The sequence below is a fragment of the Hipposideros armiger genome, unplaced genomic scaffold (assembly GCF_001890085.2).
Source record: "Hipposideros armiger isolate ML-2016 unplaced genomic scaffold, ASM189008v1 scaffold_44, whole genome shotgun sequence".
NCBI lineage: Eukaryota > Metazoa > Chordata > Mammalia > Chiroptera > Hipposideridae > Hipposideros > Hipposideros armiger.
The window spans coordinates 3530716-3551144 of NW_017731394.1; the positions used below are offsets into that span (position 1 = coordinate 3530716).

At 43.5% G+C, this 20429-nt stretch overlaps 1 protein-coding gene across 4 annotated transcripts in view; it reads right to left on the reverse strand.

Moving 5' to 3' along the window:
- The window catches only part of PAMR1 (peptidase domain containing associated with muscle regeneration 1), a 149299-nt gene that overhangs the window by 90728 nt on the left and 38142 nt on the right, over positions 1–20429 (reverse strand). For 2 of the 4 annotated variants that reach the window (XM_019639503.1, XM_019639502.1), the window contains one exon: positions 10707–10887. The exons of the other annotated variants lie outside the window; for them this stretch is intronic. The gene's annotated coding sequence lies outside the window, so the exon portion shown is untranslated. The remainder of the gene's footprint in view (positions 1–10706; positions 10888–20429) is intronic. 4 annotated transcript variants of the gene reach the window in all.

Below are 20429 nucleotides of genomic sequence, written 5' to 3' on the forward strand. Positions count from 1 at the left end.
AAGGATAAGTTGAATGGCCAAGCTTTGGGGGGAACCAGGAAGCAGGAGAGCCCCCAGGTAAGAGACAGGAACTAATGATAGTCTCTCCAAGGTGTTGCTCTTGGAATAAATCAGCTCCACCATCTTTGAGTCACCCTCCAAAGAAGGGTGTACACTTTGACATCCCAACCAAGACCAAATCCATCAGGGAGGGGTAACTATCCAAAGGAAAATCTAGATAGTACCGAAAGCAAGGGGCTGGGATACCAGGCAAACAAAACAACTGATGCCAACTAAAATTATGACCACTATTACTAACAATATTAATATTTACAATAATAATAATTACAATACTTGCTGCTAATGTTATGCATCTCTCAAGAAAGGGCAAAACCAATCCAAACAACAGTTTCACTGACTATCTAGATCCGAACTTCATACTGTGATTCCTAGATAATCAGCCTAGCCATTTGACTAGCACTATTTGTATTCCTCTTTTGAAAAAAAAATTAAGTTTTTCCAAAATGCTTTTATCTTTTGGAAAAATTATCATTTCCCCATGGTAAAATAAAGACCATCATTTCTTGTCTGCTTATGAAACGTCTGACATTGTGCTAACCACTCAACATATTTTATCTCACTCATTCTACTGCCAGGTTGGCTCAGGAGAAATGATTAACCATCATTAAATAAAGTTTAATGGAAACAATAAAAATTAATGTTGAAGTCATAAGTTTTTATATGTGTTAATAATTAATACCAAGCTGTGATAGTTTTTAATTTTGCAATAAAGCTTTTTTAAATAGGGAAGTGGTCATTCAGGCCTCCAGGACACACAATTAGAGCCAGGCGGCCACTCACCCTGAATCATGCCCCATAGAGTTGCCTGTGTGAGAGGCAGTTCAATTGCCAATCAATGACGTTCTGCCCCTGTGACGCATTTGTGGCAACACAGAAGACTCGGACGCTCACTGGGACAATTAATGTTTGTTGAATTACAATATGAAGTGATTCAATGCATAGGACACCCAGGTGCTGTGACAGCATTAAAAAATTTGGGGGGATAATGTACTGCTTCTTCAAATATTGGGTTGTCGGAAAAGCCATGACGTATTTTTTTCTATGTTTTTCGTTGCAAACATGTATCATGACTTTTCCAACAACCCAATAGTTTAACTTTCAGAAATTGCATGGCTGTCAGACTCATTCACGTCATCCATTTAGGGCTCATATGTATATTTTTTAAATTTCTACTGGGGAACAGCCATGATCATTGGCCACACATTGCTTTCATGCTACAATGGCATAGTTGGCTTTTTTAGGGAGGGTGCAGCTCTCAGTGGCTCATGCGGGGATCGAACAAGCAACCCTGGTGCTATCAGCACCAGGCTCTAACCAGCTGAGCTAACCAGTTACCCCTTAGGGCTCATATTTGAAAGCACTGTTTGTTTTCTGTCTTAATGGAAAGCCGGTCTCTATGGAAAAGCAACGCAATATCCTTTGGGTTAGAATTCTTTTGCAACTGCTGTGCAGGCGTGGGCTTCTCCCATCAGCTGTCACTGGTCCTCTGAGCCTCTCTCTGAAACTCAGTCTCAGCTGTTCCGGAGCACCATAGCTCACCTCGAGTCTCAAACCTTTTCAGAGGGCCTCATGATGAAGAGTGTATGGCGAGCTATTTTTCCTGGGGTGGTGATGTGTTTACACTGACCTCTCTCTCCTCCACTGACATCTCCTCTGGGCCCAGCAAAGCATATCTGTGCGATCAGGAGTCAGCGAGTTCTTTGCAGAACTAAGTGTGCCGAGGAGGGCTCACACGTCCTCCTTCCATGGCCCCCTCAATCACACCCAGAGGAAGACAGAAGTGGAGGCAGACCCTGAGAGCCTACCGGCAGGAACAGACCACACAGGCCACCAGGAGGGCTGCAGTCATCTAGAGACCGGCGGAAAGTACTTTGGCAGGGAAGCTATGGAAAGTCTTATTTTATAATGGCACTGAAACCACTTATTAAAGGAAAATTATCCAGAAGCATTCTCTCTCCATCCTTTTTGGTGATGCATGCTTGGTATTGATGTCCACTGGCCTCAAATCCTGTCTTAAAACCCGCAGGGCACAGGGCGAGGAAATAGGGGTGGGGCCCCTGGAGACAAATTTAATTCTGTTTCATCCTTTTGCAAGAATTTTAACACTACACCTTTCTCCCTCGTTTAAAACATCTCCTCTCACAGATGAGTGTTGGAAATCTGATCACCTAACTCTCACTAAAGTAGCTGGGCCTGAAAAAGAACGAGGGATAGGGAATGCCTAACTTGAAGGTATTTTATAGAAATAAGCAAACAAGCAGTCAGTGCTCATGGTTACACACTTACTGTGTACCAGGCAGTGCAAATGCTTGACGTAGCAGGTGCATAACCATATTAAGAGGTAGGTGCTGTTCACCAATCCATAGAGAGGAGGGAACAGGTGAGGCTCAGAGAAGCTATGATTTGTCCAAGGTAAGCCCATTTAAAAATATATATATATTGCCAGAGTTTGTTGCTCCACCTAGTGTTTAGCTTATCTCTGAAACATGATACTAAGAGCTGTGGCTCGCCTTCCGGTCTACAATTTAGAATTAGCTGGGCAGCTTTTAAAAACCACGGATGCCAGGGTTCTTCCCATGACAATTAAATCAATATCTCTGAGGTGGGAACCAGACTTTTTTTTTTTTTTAAAGGCCCCTGAAGGTGATTCTACTGTGCAGCCTGAGTTGAGAACCATGGAGAGAAGGCACCACTACTGATGGAAGTCACCAGAATGTTTCTCTTTCCTTCTGCAAGTCTAAGCAAGGCGTTTTAGCCGCCAGAATTCCCTCACTGACCCTCTGCCTGGTTCCAGGCCAGAGGCACGCGGCTGCCTCTGCCTGGCTGAGCTCAGGGAAAGCGCCAGGCCAGAGCTACACACCAGACCCAGCTCGCTGGCCAAAACGCCAACAGATTTATCTCTGTGTCTGACCCTGGAGAGATCAAGCAAAGATCAGAAAAGAGTCAGAAGGGAAACTAAAGGGCATAGGAAGAAATATGTGTGATATGTTTGGAAGCCATGGGAACGCTGGGGGGAAGATTAGCTGTAGAGTGGGGAGGGCAGGGGGGCTGATTCTTGGGAGGGGAAGGGATGGGGAAGCTTTAGGGCAAAGCATTGGCCTGGAGAACTGTGGGCTGTCGCCCACCTGCAGAGGGGACCTCAGAGATTTCAGAGAGGCTTTTCTCCTAACGGGCACAGGGAGCCTTGGGTTTTCAGGTTTGCTTAAATAATCCCACACCTGGACAGCCTACCAATGGATCTCCGTGCCCGTAGTCCCTGCCCCATTCCCATTCCCTCTCCATTGAGCCAAAGTCGTCTTTCTCAATGTGAGCAGGGTAATCTTTGTTCAAGTCCCTTCCCGGCCTCCTATTGCCCCCAGTATAAAGTCTACATGCACGAATGTAACTAAAAAAAACCCAAAAAAAGTGGGATCTTTTGTTTCCCACCCTTTCTGTTCTTCAAACAAGCTGGCTGTGACTTGCTCTGGGCCTTCGCACAGGCCGTGCCTTCCACCTGAAACTCTCTATCAATTCCACTTTTTACTCATTCTTCAGGGCTCAGGTTAGTATCACTTCCTCCAGGAAGCCTTCTCTGATTCCACCCCCCGAGTGTTGCAGTGCCTATTTTAGCTCTTATTATACTAGATTATAAATGCCTTATTAGTCTTCCCTTTACATGTAAATTCACCTAGCACAGTTTTTTGAGGGGAAAAGTCTCCAGTTATAATGGAAGGTATACCTACGAAGACTAGTAACTTGAAAGTAGCCCATCTGAAATATAGATCTCCTTCACTGGCAGAAAAATCCCTAGTACTTTAAAAGAACATTATTTCCCCCCCAGTGTTACTGAGGTATAATTGACAAAACTGTGTATATAATATGATTATTTGATATACGTATACATTGTGAAACTACCTCCCCCAAAAATTTAATTTACACATCTATCACCTCACATATTTACCTTTCTTTTTTCCTTTTCTTTCTTTCTTCCTTTCTTTTTTCATGAGAATATTTAAGTTCTACTCTTCTTAGCAAATTTCAATTATATAATACAGGGTTATCAACTATAGTTGCCACACTATACGAAGTCTGGCACTTAAGTTCGTGAACTTGTTACAACGATGTTGCTAACCTTTTTTGACATCAGAGGCCTTATTCATTATGAATTTGTACCAACTGGACAAACAGTTAACCAAGTTTACTATTTGGAAGTGCTGAAAAGGCTGCGTGAAAAAGTTAGATGACCTGAACTTTTCACCAACAACTCAGAGCTTTTGCATCACGACAATGTACCAGCTCACACGACACTGTCTGTGAGGGAGTTTTTAGCCAGTAAACAAATAACTGTNTGGTCTGACCTTGAACAAGAATTGTTTTGCAGTGGAGGAGAAAGAAAAACTGGAGTAGATTGAAGGCATGCATTCTCAATGGGGGTGATATCACTCCTAAGGGAGGGAAAATCAATTCTTAGGAAATGAAAATATCTTGCTCTTTTAACATATAAAGCATAGATAAATATAATATGAGTATAGTACATAAACAACTATACAGTACACCTGTGGTATTGCAATGTCATGGGTGAAAGGAGGGGACAAAAAAAAAAAGGCCTAAAAGATTCCTTAGGGAGACAACAGAAAAAGCTTGAGAAACACTGGTTCCAGAGACAGTGTGAGGTAAGGAATTAGAGACAGAGGAGATAAACAATGCTGTAATGACTTCTGCCATAAAAGGGATCAAAGAAATGCAGTAAGTAGCTGGTGGACAAAGCGGGGTTAAGAGAAGGGTTTCTAAAACACTGAATAATAATATAAATATGATGCTTATGAAATGCTTACTAGAGGACAAATACTGTTCCTGACCTTGTACACATTTTAACTCATTTATTTCCTCAGCAACTCTGGGAGGCAGACCCCGTCGTTGGCCAGCTTTTGTAGCTGGGGAAGCACAGAGAGGTTACGGAACTTCCCTGCCCAAGATCATGCAGCCAAGAAGTGTCCAACTTGAAGTTTAATGAAACAAAGGCAGTCTGGCTCCTGAATCAACATTTCAGATTTATCCCAGATCCTTCTATATTGTTGGACTTTGTTCTTTATATTTCCTACACAAAAATACACACAATCATGCATTGTCAAACATTCATATTGAGCATTGCTCCCCTAAAGTCCGTCAGCCATCCTCCACTGTGGGGAATTCCTCCAGGATGTATTCCTGTCTCCTTCATCTTTGGGTCCTTCTCTTTAGGGAGATCGCCACTCTGCTCCAGCTGTTAGCTTCTCAAACTCTAATTCTTATGACTATCTCCAGAGCAATTTAACGTGTTTCCCTGAAAATGAGACCGGGTCTTATATTAATTTTTGCTCCAACAATCTACATTTATTCATTTATTCATGTACAAAAATCTACGTTAATTCAAACAGTCATATCTGGCTGACGATCTTAACTGGGGCTTATGTTTGAGGTAGGGCTTATAATACGAGCATCCTGAAAAATCATGCTAGGGCTTATTTTCCGGTTAGGTCTTATTTTGGGGGAAACATGGTACTTAAGCCTGCCCATCCAAATTCTAAATCCAATGGGGGTGGGAGGTGTGGGGAAGAGGAGTCTTACCTTTCTCAATTCAAAGGTCTGTCAAGGTTAATCAGGGTGATTTTCTTCACAATAGCTCCTCCCCAGAATGCAGAAATGCAGCTAATCATTTTATTCACTAAATCATAATTTTTCCCACTACACCAACTCTCAACCACCCTTCCCTTCCTGGTAGTATTTCCTTCCACAGATAATAGCTTTATGAACATAACCCAAAAGCTGTTTGGGGAAAACTCAAATTAAAAAAAAAAACCTTTACCTTAATTAGATGAATTTTTCAGGAAAAACTATATTTGGAGACTAAATTATTTGTATAATTGTCTTAATTCTTCACTTAATTTAGCAGGTTTATACCAAGTCAGAGGCAAAATGGTTTAATTCCGGGAGATAAGCCCTAACCAGCAGTTAGGATGTATCTGTCCATGACAAATTATTTTAATTAGGGCCCAATTTGTGAGCCAGGATATATATATATATATATATTTTTTTTTTTTTTCCTGAAGAAGAAGGGCCAAATGATTCATGAAAAAACAAGCAATGGGGCCAGCCCAGTGGCACGATGGTTAACAGCTGGCTTGGGACGCCAGAGGGCCCCGGTTCAGATCCCACATGTGAGGGCCAGTGACACTGCCCTCCACACACAAAAAAAACAAACAAACAAAAAAAAAACAAGCAATGTTCTGGGCGGCCTGCTCCTAATGCCTTCAGGGAGTGCCCGGTGAGCACACCACCATCCCTGCCTGGCTTTCTGGTCATCAGGTCTGGGAAAACACCTCCTGTTATTCTCTCCCATAAATGTCTCCAACAGCCTTTGGTGCAACTCTACTCTAGTCCAAAAAAATTGGTCTTCTTCCAGGATCCATCATCCTTCTGCCAGCGGTCAATAGCTCCAAGTTGAGTCTGTTTATCTGGGTTTGGGGCTGGGGAGAGCTCCAGCAAGATTCAACCCTGTCCTCAAGCCCTCCAAGGCCCACAAAATAGTCCAGAATGTCTTTGTTAGGCTTTTGAAATTTGTCTACGAATGTAAGTTAAAGACACACCTCATAATTCTTTTTATTGCCCAGCTCTTTCTTAACTGTTGAAATCAAACACACCCATTCACATTTCCAAACACAAACATCAACTTCAGAACCAGTAGTCTTCCTATAAGGAGGAGAAATATTTTATTTTTCCCTATAATTCTCTATTTATGACACTATCTCACACAAAGAAGGTAGTCCTTTCTGTTACTATGCAGAACTGTCACTTCCTTTCCCCTCTACCTCCCACCCCACAACTCTCCTAACCCTCACCCTTCAAATTCTGTCCCTCAGGTAACAACATGCCTCTACATTACTTCCCCCTTGGCTCCAGCCTAAGCTTAGAGTAACCACCTGTAAAGAGAATGTTCCATTCTTAGCCAAGGACCACTGTCTTCCTGGAGGGTGCTAAAGATGCTACTTTCATCTAGATTATGGAATTTCTTGTTCTCTAATTGTACCTTTCCCTGCTGTCCCCTCTCAAGAATCCTATGTGAATAGAAATGTGTAGCAGTGAAATAAATTTATAGATAGTCCCAAATCTACTCTAACGTCTCAACATAAATCATTATTAGCTCCTCTCAGCATTTGTTATTGATGGTAAATTACTTGTAATCTATCTGGCAACTGAGTGCAGGTATGTGGCAATTCTTTGGTTGAGATCTACTGAAATAGCGACTAGAAAGAAGGGAGACATATAGACAAGAGAAAGTAGTTCAGTAAGTGCAACTTATGAATATTGCGGATGAGGCAGGAAGTACCATGGTTCAGAGCTGGAGATATGGAGCCAATCCGATGAAGCCTGAACCCCATTGTGCCCTTTAGTAACTTTAAGGCTGGAGGCAATTTACTTACAACTGTTTTTGACCCTAGGTGTTCTTTTTTTTTTTTTTNGCCCACCTTTGACTCTTGACACCTCTCTGTCCCATTCACCACACACTGAATACTCCATCCCTTCGGCCCTCCCAAGTACCACTAAAGCTGTGTGTAGCTTTACTGAAGGCTGTAAGCAACAGAATTACAGCATAGCAAAATATCAGAGCTGGCTTACATTTTCATGTATGTGCCTAGAACATCCTTGGAAGCATAAACTACACAGAAGGACCTGGAGTGGGGGTGGTAGAGAGACTCTCACTCATCCAACAACGTCTGATTGAGCACCTAATATGTGCCAAGCATTGTTCTAGGTACTTGGGATACATCATTGAATGAAACAGACCAAAAAATCACTGTCCTCAATGGATCTTTTGTCAAGAGGAGACAAAATAAACAGCAATTTAAAAAGTAAGTAAATGATATGGTATATTAAACAATGACGTACCCTGAAAAATAGAGCAGGTAAGGGAGCTCAGCGTGCAGGGGGTGGGGGAGGTAGTTTTTAATCAGTGGACAGGAAGGCCTCGTTGAGAAGGTAGCATCTGAGCAAAGGCTTGCGGGAAGAGAAGGAGGGAGTCGTGAGGATACACGGAAGAGCATTCCAGGGACAAGGAACAGCCTGTGCAAAGGTCTCAAGGCAGGAGCATGCCTGGTGTGTTAGAGCGGCAAGAAGGCCAGTGGGGGTGCTGCAGAGTGACAAGAGGCAGAGGAGGGGGACAGGGGTCAGAAAGGAGGGCCGAGCAGGCCATGATTGGGACTTTGGGCTTCCTCTGAGTAGGCTGGGAGGCTATTGGAGGGTGCTGAGCAAAGGAGTAACATGATCTGACTTGTGTTCTAGCAGGAACCCTCAGGCCTCCAGGACAGGCATAGGCTATAATGAGACAAGGCCATAGCAGGGAGCCCAGTCAGAAGGGGACTGCGGTCACTCAGGGCAGAGAATGAGATGGTGGCTCCCACCAAACTGGTAGCAGATTCTGAAATTTCTTTTGCATAGACTTTACTTTTAGAGCAGCTTCTTTAGGTTCACAACAAAACTGAATGGAAAGTACAGAGAGTCCCCACATACTCCCTGCCCCCTAACACATACAGCCTCCCCCTCTGCCAACATCCTGCACCCCAGGGGTACCTTTGTTACAAATGATGAATTTACATGGGCCCATCATTATCAACTAAAGTCCATAGTTTACACTACGGTTCACTCTTGGTGTTGTACAAATAAATATAGAAACCATGTAGCCACCACTGTGATATTTACATAAGTTGCAATACCCTCAAAATCCTCTGTGCTCTGCCTATTCATCCCTCCCCCCTACCCCTTGGCAACCACTGACTTGTCTTACTGTCTTCACAATTTTGCCTTTTCCAGAATGTCATAGAGTTGGGATCACTCAGTATGTAGCCTTGGCAAATTGGCTTCTCTCACACTTAGTAATATTCACTTAACTTTCCTCCAGGTCTTCTCATGGTTTGATAGCTCATTTATTTTTAATGCTGAATAATGTTCCATCGTCTAGATGTACCACAGTTTATCCATTCACCTGATAAAGGACATCCTGGTTGCTTCCAAGTTTTGGCAATTATGAATAAAGCTGCTATAAGCATCTATATGCGGGTTTTTATGTGGATGCAAGTTTGTTTGTTTTTTTCAATTCATTTGGGTAAATACCAAGGAACAGTTTGAATTTATTTTGATATCAGAATTTCCTAATGGATTAGTGAGGTGTGAGAGAAATAGAAGAGGGGAGGACCTCAGATAAGAGCAGTTTGAGGGAAGAATTTCAAAAGTTGAATCTTGGATGTGTTAATGGAGGGAGGTCCATTAAACACCCAAGTAGGGACATTAAGTAAGCAGCTATGAGACGAGTCTGGAGTCTAAGGGAGACTCTTTTTTTTTTTTTAAGAAATTTTATTGAGGAACAGTGTGTTTTTCCAGGACCCATCATCTCCAAGTCAAGTAGTTGTCTTCAATCTAGTTGTGGAGGGCGCAGCTCACTGGCCTATGTGGGGATCGAACTGGCAACCTTGGCGTTATAAGCCTGCACTCTAACCACCTGAGCTAACCTGCCGCCCCCAGGGGAGACTCTTGGTGGAAACATAAAGTAGGGCATCACTGGTACATGGATGAACCTAAAGCCAGGATATCTGATGAGATCACCAAGGGAGTGAGTATAGGTAGAGAAGAGGATCAAGGACTGAACCCTGGGATCCTCCAACATTAAGAGGAAGATGAGAAGAGAGAAACCAAGGACCTGAAAAGCTGCAGCCAGTGAATAAGAAGAAAGTCAAGAGAATAGGATGAGCCACAGCCACTGAAGAAGCTGCGTCAAGGAGGAGGGCGTGATTAGCTGTGTGGCAAAAGCTGGTGAGAGGTCCAGTTAAGATGGGAACTGAGGGGCCGGCCGAGTGGCGCNGCTTCTCCTCCCCTGCCCTTCAAACTGCGGGAGACGCTCCCCAGGACAACCACTCATGGAACCTGGATTTATCTGTCAGGAGAACTGGCCACATCTCCCCCTTTGACCTAATGTGTCCTGGGAACAAGTCCCAAGCCCACCGCCCAGTGCCGTTCGATGCGTACAGCACAAGAGTATTCTGGGAGAATCTGAAAGGTAGTCCTCAAAGTATGAGAGGTATGGACAGAGCGATAGAAACGCCTGCCTCTATCCTGGAAAAGAGTAAAGGTGGGAGGCCAGGTGAAGCTACTTGTGATGCTGCAGAGAGGAGAGAGAGCAGCAGCAGTAGCCACCTGTACCTCCAAGGTGGGGCATGTCACGGAGGTATGAGTTTTCCTACAGGCTAAGCCATGGCCACCCCTAATGTTCCCGGGCCCGGACTAAGAGTGTGAATGGAGGCTCACATACTCTATGTGTAAACATGTTGAAGTATAAATCAAGCTAAATAAAACATGTTCCATCATCCTACCTTGACAAATATACTTCCATCATAACCTGGAAAGCTGGATTCAAACAGAGGATTCTCATCATCCTTGGAGATTACTCCTAAGTTCAAAACACAGTGACAGCTGGCCCTGTCAAGTCTCCCTTCATTTCCCGCCCTTGGGCTCCTGCTCAAAAACACAGACACACACACACACACACACACACACACACACACACACACACGAGTTCCATCCACATTCCTGGCAAGCAGCACGCCTTGGCCACTCCTTGGGTCTCGGGATGTATGTACCTGCAATGAAGCCCAGGTGAACCGGGAGAAGAAAATCTCGCAGAGGCTTGAAAGTGGGTTTGAGGCCATTCGGGCAGGGAATTCTGGGATTCCATTACCCAAAATGAGGTCTAGAATTGCTGCTTGAGCTCCAGGTGGGAATGTCCTCATGGATCTGGTGAGTTCTCACCCAGATGAAGAGCTGCGGAGAAAAGAGGGTGAGAATGAGGTCTTCCAAAGGATAGGGTCCAGGGATGGTGCCCGTCTTGCCCAAGTCTGAGGGAAATACTGAGCCAGACAAATGGTGAATAGGGCTGGGAGGCAAGTAGGCCTTAGGGTGTACCCCAGGGGTAGGGCACAGGCTTGGGGAGCACTAAATTAATCTAATGATATAAAGGAGACTGGCTTCCCTGTGCAGTGAGAGTCATGGGGTCTCCAAGAGGCAGCACTCCGGCAATCTGCCACACAGATGACAACCGTGCCAGTCAAGTACGACTGCACCTTTTTCTCCTAATCCCCTCTTCCTCACGCTGGAGGAACCAGAAGCCACAAAGGACATCAGAGTACAAGAAGTTTGAAAGAGCAGATCATATCACTGCCACACACTTCCCCATCAGGTCAGCACTGAGCTGGGGTCAGGGGTGGTGGGGAAAGAAACTTTGACTTCGATGAGAGACTAATGGTTTCATTTACACTGGGCTGGATTTTTTTAAATAACTGCCATTGATCAGGAAACTATAAAACCATCTAAGATGCCTTTGAGAGGCTGAGAAAGGATATCATTAGAGCACATCTGAAGTAAGCAATGGGGGAAATTGTATGAATGACTAACTGCCTCAAGTCTCCCCCGCTCAATAACAACCAAATGAAAAAACCAAACCGGTTAGCACTATATTTGTATGCATATAGGAATTTTATGATGGTTCCTACAGTAGTTTTCACTCCAGAGGAGTAACGAGAAGGGGGAAGGGGGATTTTGACTTTTCAATTCACACATTCTGAGTTCCTTTTGTTTTGTTTTTTTAAAAAAATCTCTGGAGAAGCATATGAGGTTTTGAATGACGTATAATTGCCTCAGTTTGCCCAATGAGGCACTTAGGAAAGCTCTTCCACTCAGGAGGAAAAAAAATCAAGCCAAACACAAAATCTAACTTGGGCATTTCTTATTTCCCTTCCTAATGTTGCCACAAGGCCAAACTCTATGCTTTTCCTAGGGGGAAGAAACGTTGTTTATTATTCCAACGGTTGCCATGGCAGTCAGTGTTTCCATGTTATCGTCCTTTTCTCCCCAGACATTACTCCACTAATACATGTTCCAGACCTGCAATCCCAGGCGTTTCAGACAGAAGGAAACATACTTGAGCTGCAGAAAACTCATCGCAGAAAACCAGCCCTGCCTTGCAGTCTGAGCCCTGGTGTTTTTAAGCACTGCATTGTGAGGTGAGGGGGGACGTGGAGCCTGCGTCTGGACCAGCAGGGCAAGATCCTGAAGAATTTGAACCAACCCCACAATTCCCCATCCTCCTCCACCCACACCATTCCACAGAACTGAGATTGTCTCACAGAAGCAATAGAAAGAAAAAAGAAAAATAGAAACTAAAGACCAGTGATTGGAGAGCTTGCCCCTGGTTATCTTCCCATCAGCATAATAACACAAAGAATCAGGGCAAGTCTTCAATTCTCATCAAAACGTCTGAGGTCTTGATATCAGCAACTCTTGCAACCTTAGTGGATGGTGGCTCTTTCATTTATCATTCAAACAAAATAGTAAACAAATAGGCACCCAGACTCTATACTATGACTCAAATGACAAGGATTTGTCAAGGGTTCTTTGGGACCATGTGTTTCTTCCGGTCATCTCCCACCTTGATTTTGTGTTTCTGTTGAATTATTTCTCCCCATTCCATGACTTACAGCCTTTGATTCTTTTTTTTTTTTNCTATGCTGAAGGTCACAAGCAAGATGCATAACCTCTCTGAGTTTCAATTTTATCATCTGTAAAAAAGAGTAATTTGAGAGGATTCATGGTGACTATCGTAATTACGATCTCCTGAATGCCTCATGTTTCAAGTGTTCTGGGACCTAGCTTTATGGGGTAGGAGACCCCAGATCACCAGAGGTAATTAAACATTCATTATTATAATTGGTATTTATTAAAGTCCTAACGTGTTCCCAGCTCTGAAGGGCTTATACCATCTACTGAGAATTTTCGACTAGCCAAATACTGTGCTAAGCACTTCACACACATGATCTTGTCTGTACCCACAACCACCATAAGAGGTAGATACTCTGATCTACCTCTTACAGACTAGTTAAGGAAGCAATGAATTCATGCTTGAAACCATTAGAATAAACACTAAACAAATAGAGACAGATTGCATTTTGGAAGACAACAAGGATAAGGATACACTTTGAGTGAGGTGCTGGCTACGCATTGGAGCCAGTTGTTGTAGGCAACCTAGACATCCAACTCTAGAGAATTTGGTATAAATATAGAATGAAATATTATATAGCAGTCAAAAATCATAATTTACATCTAAGAATTGGGATAGATCTCCAAAGCCATGTTAAATGAAAAAAAAAGTAAGAAACAGGGTGAGACTTAGAACATAACAGAATAGAATAGTATGTGCCAAATTGTGGGGCAATCGCTGTGGAGCTTTACTCATCCCAGAGGGCACCTCAGCCCCGAACACATGCATCATGGATATTGGGGGGCAGCCCTGGATTCACCTGTTCACTACAGACGTGCACTGGAAGCAATGGTGACGGAAACATGACTGTGCTCTCAAGAAGCCCACCGCCCAGTGAGGGTTCCCTGAGTGAGAAAGTTCTGCTAGAAAATTATCTCTGTCCCATGGGGGCTTCTCTCCCACAACTGTTGCTGTGGGTCGGTAAATTCATTTTCCTCTCCCAGGTATACCTTTATAAGATGGAAGACATGAAGTCTTGGTCAAAGTGTAGAGTGATATCAGCTGAGACCTGTGCTAGCCACTTGGACGAAGCTCATTAACCAATATAACACTTCCCGCAATAACCACTATCCTTTCCTAATAGTTGAATTAGAAGGGGCTGCGTGACATAAGAAAAAATAGGCTCAGCATTCTGTTCAATCATCTCGATTACCCCCAGCCCTATACGAGTACCCAAACAGTGCAGTCTGACGTTTTGGTAATGATAGGACTATCTTGGACCTGCAAATGTTGGGAAAACTTTAAAGAATAACAGCTCATGACTGGCCCAGAATATCAGCCAGGACCTCTTCCAGCCTCTGGCCAGATCCAAGACTCTGCTGGCTGCTGTCAATAGATATGATTGTCAAACTCCTCATATCTTAGCCAAACATGTGGCCAATGAATTCTCCAAGATAACCGCAGGGCCTATCAAGTGCCCGTCCTACCTCTACCAGGTCCCTCGCCAGTGTAAAGGCCGCTACTCACATCACTGCTCTTACAGAACCGGTTCTTGGCTCCTTGGAGCTAAAGTTCATTCGACCGTCATCTGCCAGTCTCCAAAGTTCAGTCAAACAGAAAAACAAGGACAAGCGCTATGGTGCACAATAGCTCTTCATGGGACACCTCTGACTCTGAGCCTTTGCAAGACTGATAATGTCTTAACCATGAACTCTGGTGTTGGGGGACCCTGTGATATAGAGAGGAACAAAAAATGAAAGCCAGTGGACCATTAACATGGGTTTATTTGAAAGGAGGATGCAAAAAGGAGAGGCCACAAGAGAGAAATCAGAGATGTGCTGGGATTGGAGTGTGGAGGGGCACCAGGCAGTGAAGCCACCAGAGTAGAGCAATAAGCATTTCCCTTAGACATCCTTGCCTCCCAGTGTGGGTAATGAGCAGGCATGGGCTGCAAAAAGACTCCTGAGTTATCCACAGACTCCGTAATGGGAAGACCCTGATTGCACTGTGGCAGAGCCCGCTTTTTCCTGCATTGTACTTACAATAGATTCCTAGAAAGTCAAGAGCTGGAATTGCAAATCACTGCACAGACTCCGTCCCATTTTCCAGGTGGGGAAAATCTGTCCCAGGGGGAGACATTAACGTGCCCAAGGTCAGGGACCTCGCTGGAGCCTGAGGAGTTTAGGGAGAAGCTCCTGTCTTCCTTTGCTTGGTGCTGGGACTAATTACTCATGAGCTGACCAGGAAGACCCATGTTGGACTGTTGCAAAAGTGAAAAATCACCTCATACTGAATTAAGCTACAGAAATTTGGGGCTGACTTGTTAGAGCAGCTAAACTAGTTTGATTAATTCAATTCATGATTCTGTCTTCCAGAGACACCAACCTAAAGTCAGTGCAAGGCAGAGTAATCCTTTGGTCTCAGAAATCTGTCNCAGCTCCAGGTCGAGCTGTTGTTCAGCATCTTAGCTGTGGAGGGCAGTGTCACTGGCCCTCATATGTGGGATCCGAACCCGGGCCCTCTGGCGTCCCAAGCCAGCTCTTAACCATCGCGCCACTCGGCCGGCCCCATAGGTGTTCTTTTTTTAAAGGGATAATAATGGTATATGCCTCACAGCATCATTGTAAGAATTACAAATGATGATACTAGTAAAAGAATTAGCACCATAAATAAAGCTGCAATGAACATCGGAATACATACATCTTTAAGTATAAATATTTTCAGATGTTTTGGGTAGATACCCAAGAGAGGGATTGCTGGGTCGTATGGTAATTCTATTTTTAATTTTTTGAGAAATCTCCACACTGCCTTCCATAGCAGATTTTGAGATTATAATGCTAAACGAAATAAGTCAGACAGAAAAAGTCGAGAACCATATGATTTCACTGATATGTGGGATCTAAAACTGAAAGCAACAAATGAACAAGCCAAACAAACAAACAAACAAAAACTCATAGACACAGATAATAGTTTAGTGGTTACCAGAGAGTAAGGGAGGAGAGTGGTAGATGAGGGTAAAGGGGATCAAATACATGGTGATGGAAGGAGAACTGACTCTGGGTGGTGAACACACAATGTGATATATAAATGATGTATTACAGAATTGTACACCTGAAATCTATGTAACTTTGCTAACAATTGTCACCCCAATAAACTTTAGTTAAAAAAAAAAAAAGAATTAGCACAAGGGAAATCCACAAAATGCTGCTTCTATCCAGTGAGGCACAGTCATAATCCAGCGGGTAGAAAGGAGGAGGCTGGGTTGAAAGTTTTGCAAAATAGTTTCCATATTATTGATAAAGAAAACATTTCAACCCATTAGTACATAGCACAGATGTTTAATTTTAAAAATATGTAGCTGATTTTGCAATAATGTGAAGTTATTACTTAGGCTCATTAATATGATGGGAAACGAATGTTTTAAGACACTAAAATGGTCCATAGATTACTGTATGTTATCTAGATGAGCCCTTTTGAAAGTACACAGCTTTAAAATCTGTCTTGGATCCAAGCTATTTTGACTAAATGTTTTGAAGTTAAACAGTATGAAACGAATCCAGAAATCTTGGTTCTCAGATAATTTGGTTTCTAAAAAGTTTTAAATTGTTTGGATTAAAAATTCTTTAATTTTTAAATAGTATAAAAACGTTACAAAAATATTTTGCCTAAGTGGCCTGGTTTGAAAAAACAGTTTGAAATCAAACAGGCTTGTACTGTCTTAAAAAAAAAAACACTTATATACTATGAAAACCACATGAAAATAGATCCCAAATCAAATAATTTTAAGGAAACCATTCCAAAACCAGTATTTTTAAAAACTTTTCAAATTTAACCATTGATGGCAGTGACTTTCAAAATTCCAAAAAAGAAAAAAAAAGATATGTAAGTTTCATGTTTTCAAACTTTATGAAATATCTTCTTCTTTTCCACTCCTAGTTTATTTTAGCTGTTGGCTTAGATGATTCAAACAGTGAACGCAAGTATAATGTAGCAACTGAAAACATACAGAGAACGATATAGTAGGAGGAAGAAAGGACCTGTTTTTGAGTGAAGCTCGAGTTTAAATTCCTTTTCTACCATATATTATCTGTGGCATCTTGGCACCATCACTACAGCTTTTTGAACTGCAGTTTCTGTCTTACACTGGGTTCCCCCAGAAAGCAGAGCTTGGCCAACAGCTTTCATGCAGGTATTTTGGAAAAGAACCTTGGAGAAGAATTGGCAACTGAAAGAAGCACAATAGGAAAAGAGGGGAAGCCATTCCAAGGGGTATTCTAGAATTAGCCACCACTGTGGGCAGCAGGGACCTTCTGGGGGTTATGTTGAACGCCCGAGGAACAAAAGAGGGGACAGCAGCCCAAGATGGGTCCCATTGTTCACTCATCCATTGTCCACTCCCAGATCATGCATACATGAGTGCCAGATGGGTTCCTGCTGACTGCCCATGCAGCTGTGTCAGAGAAGTCCTGCGGCAGTGAAAGATCAAAATATGCCACCCTAAAATAGGCCACTGACATAAGGATTATTTTGAGCTGAAGCAATTGAAAATCAACAGATGCAGACATATGAAGCCTTCTCAGAGGTTCCCTCATCTGATTAAAAAGCAGCAACTTCTGGTAAATGAGGCTGCAATAAATCCCCTCTCAGGAGGAGTTTCATGGCCATAAAGAAGACAGAAAGATCACTTGCAACTGCCTAAATCAACATTATCACAAACTTTTTCATCTCCCATTTGTTCTCCTAAATACCCACTTGGCTTTCCTAAAGAAATCTGTTTGTTCTTCCCATAGAAGCCTCTTCTCACCCCTACCCACCTTTCCGCTACTAAGTTAAGTATATAAGCTAGCTACTTCTTTTGTTAGCTTCCACATGCAAGCAAACTTTTTCTCCTGTGAATCTGTCTCTGTCAATTTAATTCGCAGGTCTCCAGAACACAACCTAAGAGGGCCGAGAAAAAGTTTTTCCTCCCCAGCAACATAAAGTGAGGGAAGTGCGGTGCAGCCTAGACGAGGTGTGGGCAGGTAGGTTACACCTATGCCAAGCTGGCTGCTACAGCAATGGCTGGAATAAATGGTGATGGGCTCAAGAGGACAGAAGTACAAGAGATGCACCTGTCCATTTCCTCATCTATATAATGAGGGTCAAAGTGCCAACATTACAGGAGCTTTGTTTGCAGAGCCTATGCTACTCCTTGAACTGAAACCCCCTCTCTCCTTATCTGCCTGGTGAACAATTCCTCTTCATCAAATCCCTCATCTCTGCACTTTTTCCAGATCTAAAGTAAAGAAAGCTCCCATCTCCTCTCCTTTCCCCCAAAGCAGGAACTTCTGTCCTTCTCTTCGTCCCTCCCACCACCAATGTCTATACTCCTTTCCTAGTATGAAGGAGTAGTTCACCTGAATGTTAAAATTCGAGCTAATCTGACCCTCCCTCATTCCCTGTTCCCTGCAAGAAGCACATCTGGGCCAGGGCCCAGGAACTGCCTTCTTAAGGGCGGTCCTGAGGCTGGGTCAGGATGAGGCAGGCTTCGTCTCCCCTGAAGACAGTAGGGAGGACGGGGAACTCGGACGGGAAGGAGGAGCACCTGACTCCAGCCAAAAGACCAAACCACAATCTTTCACACCATCTTACCAGCTAATAAATCAGACCAGTTGGTCCCTCTCAGATGCCTCAGTCTATTCCCCACCCGCACTCCCCCAGGGCGCCATTGCACTCTAAGCTCTACTAGAACCAGAATCATGCCTGGATCAGAGCTTGACACATAGGAGGGGCTCAATATTTATTTGTGTAATGAATTAATGAATCTAGTGGGGGAAGGGGCATCACGAACACCCCAGAAAACCCTCCATCATCCCCTGAAGACAGAAATGGGTTCTCCCTCCCGGTCACTGAGCACCTCCCATTGTATCACTTAACCCGTTGGGATTAACTGATAGAAATCTGACTCTCAGGTCTGACTTGGAGCTTTTCGTATTTACCTTTGTCTGCCACACACCCAGCAGCATGGGGGCTGATCCCTAGAATGTGTTCAAAAATAATAGCTGAATAAATGACAAAGATAAGGAATGCAATAATATTACATTTTAATTGTCTTCTTTGCTTTCTAAGGCCAGAGATTCTTTTGTTTTAAAGTTAGAATGTATGACGAATGGCTCACTCCCGAACTTGTTCCAGAACTCTGAAGACAAGAAACGGAAAAAATAAGATAAGCCAAAAGGAAAAGCCCAATGGGCAAATGTAGACAGTGACTCTTGGCTCTTCCACATGTTTTTGAAATCCAAGGAGCATGAGTGAGTCAAGGGGAAGGAAGTAAAATTCTTTGAGGATTTGCTTAAATTATCAAAACTATGATGCCAGGAAGGAAAAAAGAGGACTCAAGGAAATAAGGTTAGAAGCTGTTAGAACTGTAAAGAATTACAGGAGTGACGAATACATGGGAAATACTTTCCCCCAGCTCCCTTACCCCACACTTTCACCCTGCCTTCTTTGACAAACACCACTAATCAATTAGATCAGGGCCGGCAAACTTTTGAGACGGAAGAGCCAATCCTGTCTCTCGAAGTTTTGCGAGACCTATAAAACACATGAAATCACCATTATGTGAATACTATCCTTTGAAAATGTTATAAATCAAACTATGACAGTTTTGTGTTCATTTTCAATTTTACTTTGGAGCCACATGTATGTATCCAAAGAGCCGCATGTGGCATGCGAGCCGCAGTTTGCCGACCCCTGAATTAGACAGCGTGCTTGTTTCCACTTAGGGCCTAAAGTCCTTCCCAAACAGCATGGCAGGAGAACTCTATTGGTTATTCTTGATCTAAATCAAGAGCTCCCAAACCTGGATGAACTTCAGACTCACCTGGTGCCTTCATCACCTCAGGCTGCCATAACAAAATACCATGGATTGGGGGGGCCTCAACCCAGACATTTATTTTCTAACAATTCTAGAAGCTAGGAAGTCCAAGATCAAGGTGCCAGCAAGGTAGGTTTCCTTGTGAGTCCTCTCCTCTTGGCTCATGGGTGGCCACTGTCTCACAAGCTCTCTGGTGTCCCTTCTTATAAAGGCACTAATCCCATCACGAGGACCTCACCCTCACACCCTCATCTAAACCTAATTATCACCCAAAGGCCCTGTCTCCAAATACCATCACACTGGGGGTTAAGGCTTCAACATATGAATTTGGGGGTCTCATAATTCAACCCATAGCTTCTTGGGAGCTCCTTAAACATTCTGAGCCCTGAGCCACCCCCTGGAGATCCTGATTCAGCAGGCTAGGCGGGGTCAGAGGAACCCAAGTGCTTAAAAGTCTTCCTGTGAGGACTATTTTATCACTGACATGGTTTATCATTGCAGGTGCATGGTGATAATAAAAAGCAGGCTGACTTTCCATCAGTTTTACTGTTGTTTTTAAATTCTCTACAGACAACATACTCCCTTCACTGCCTGCCCCTACCCCACCCTCAGTACACTGCTGGAGAACACACAGCTGTTTTCGTAATTAACTTTTCATTTGTATACGCTGAAAGCTCCATGAAGCCAAAGGACCTACCTATTTTTCACTCTCACCATTGTATCCCCATCTCCTAGCAGGGCTTGACACAGGGCAGGCTCTCAATGATTCCTATTCAGTGAAGGGAGGAAGGTGTCAACTCAGGTTGGGCATGGCTGTCCCAGACACCATCAGGCAACTCGACACACCCCACAGTGTCTAAGCGAGAAGCACCTTTATCTTTGTGGTTGTGACCAAGTTCTGAGGGGCTTGTAAAGTGCTAGCGTGTGGCAGGCTCATCTCGCCCCCTGCCACCTGTCTCTACCAATATCTAAAAA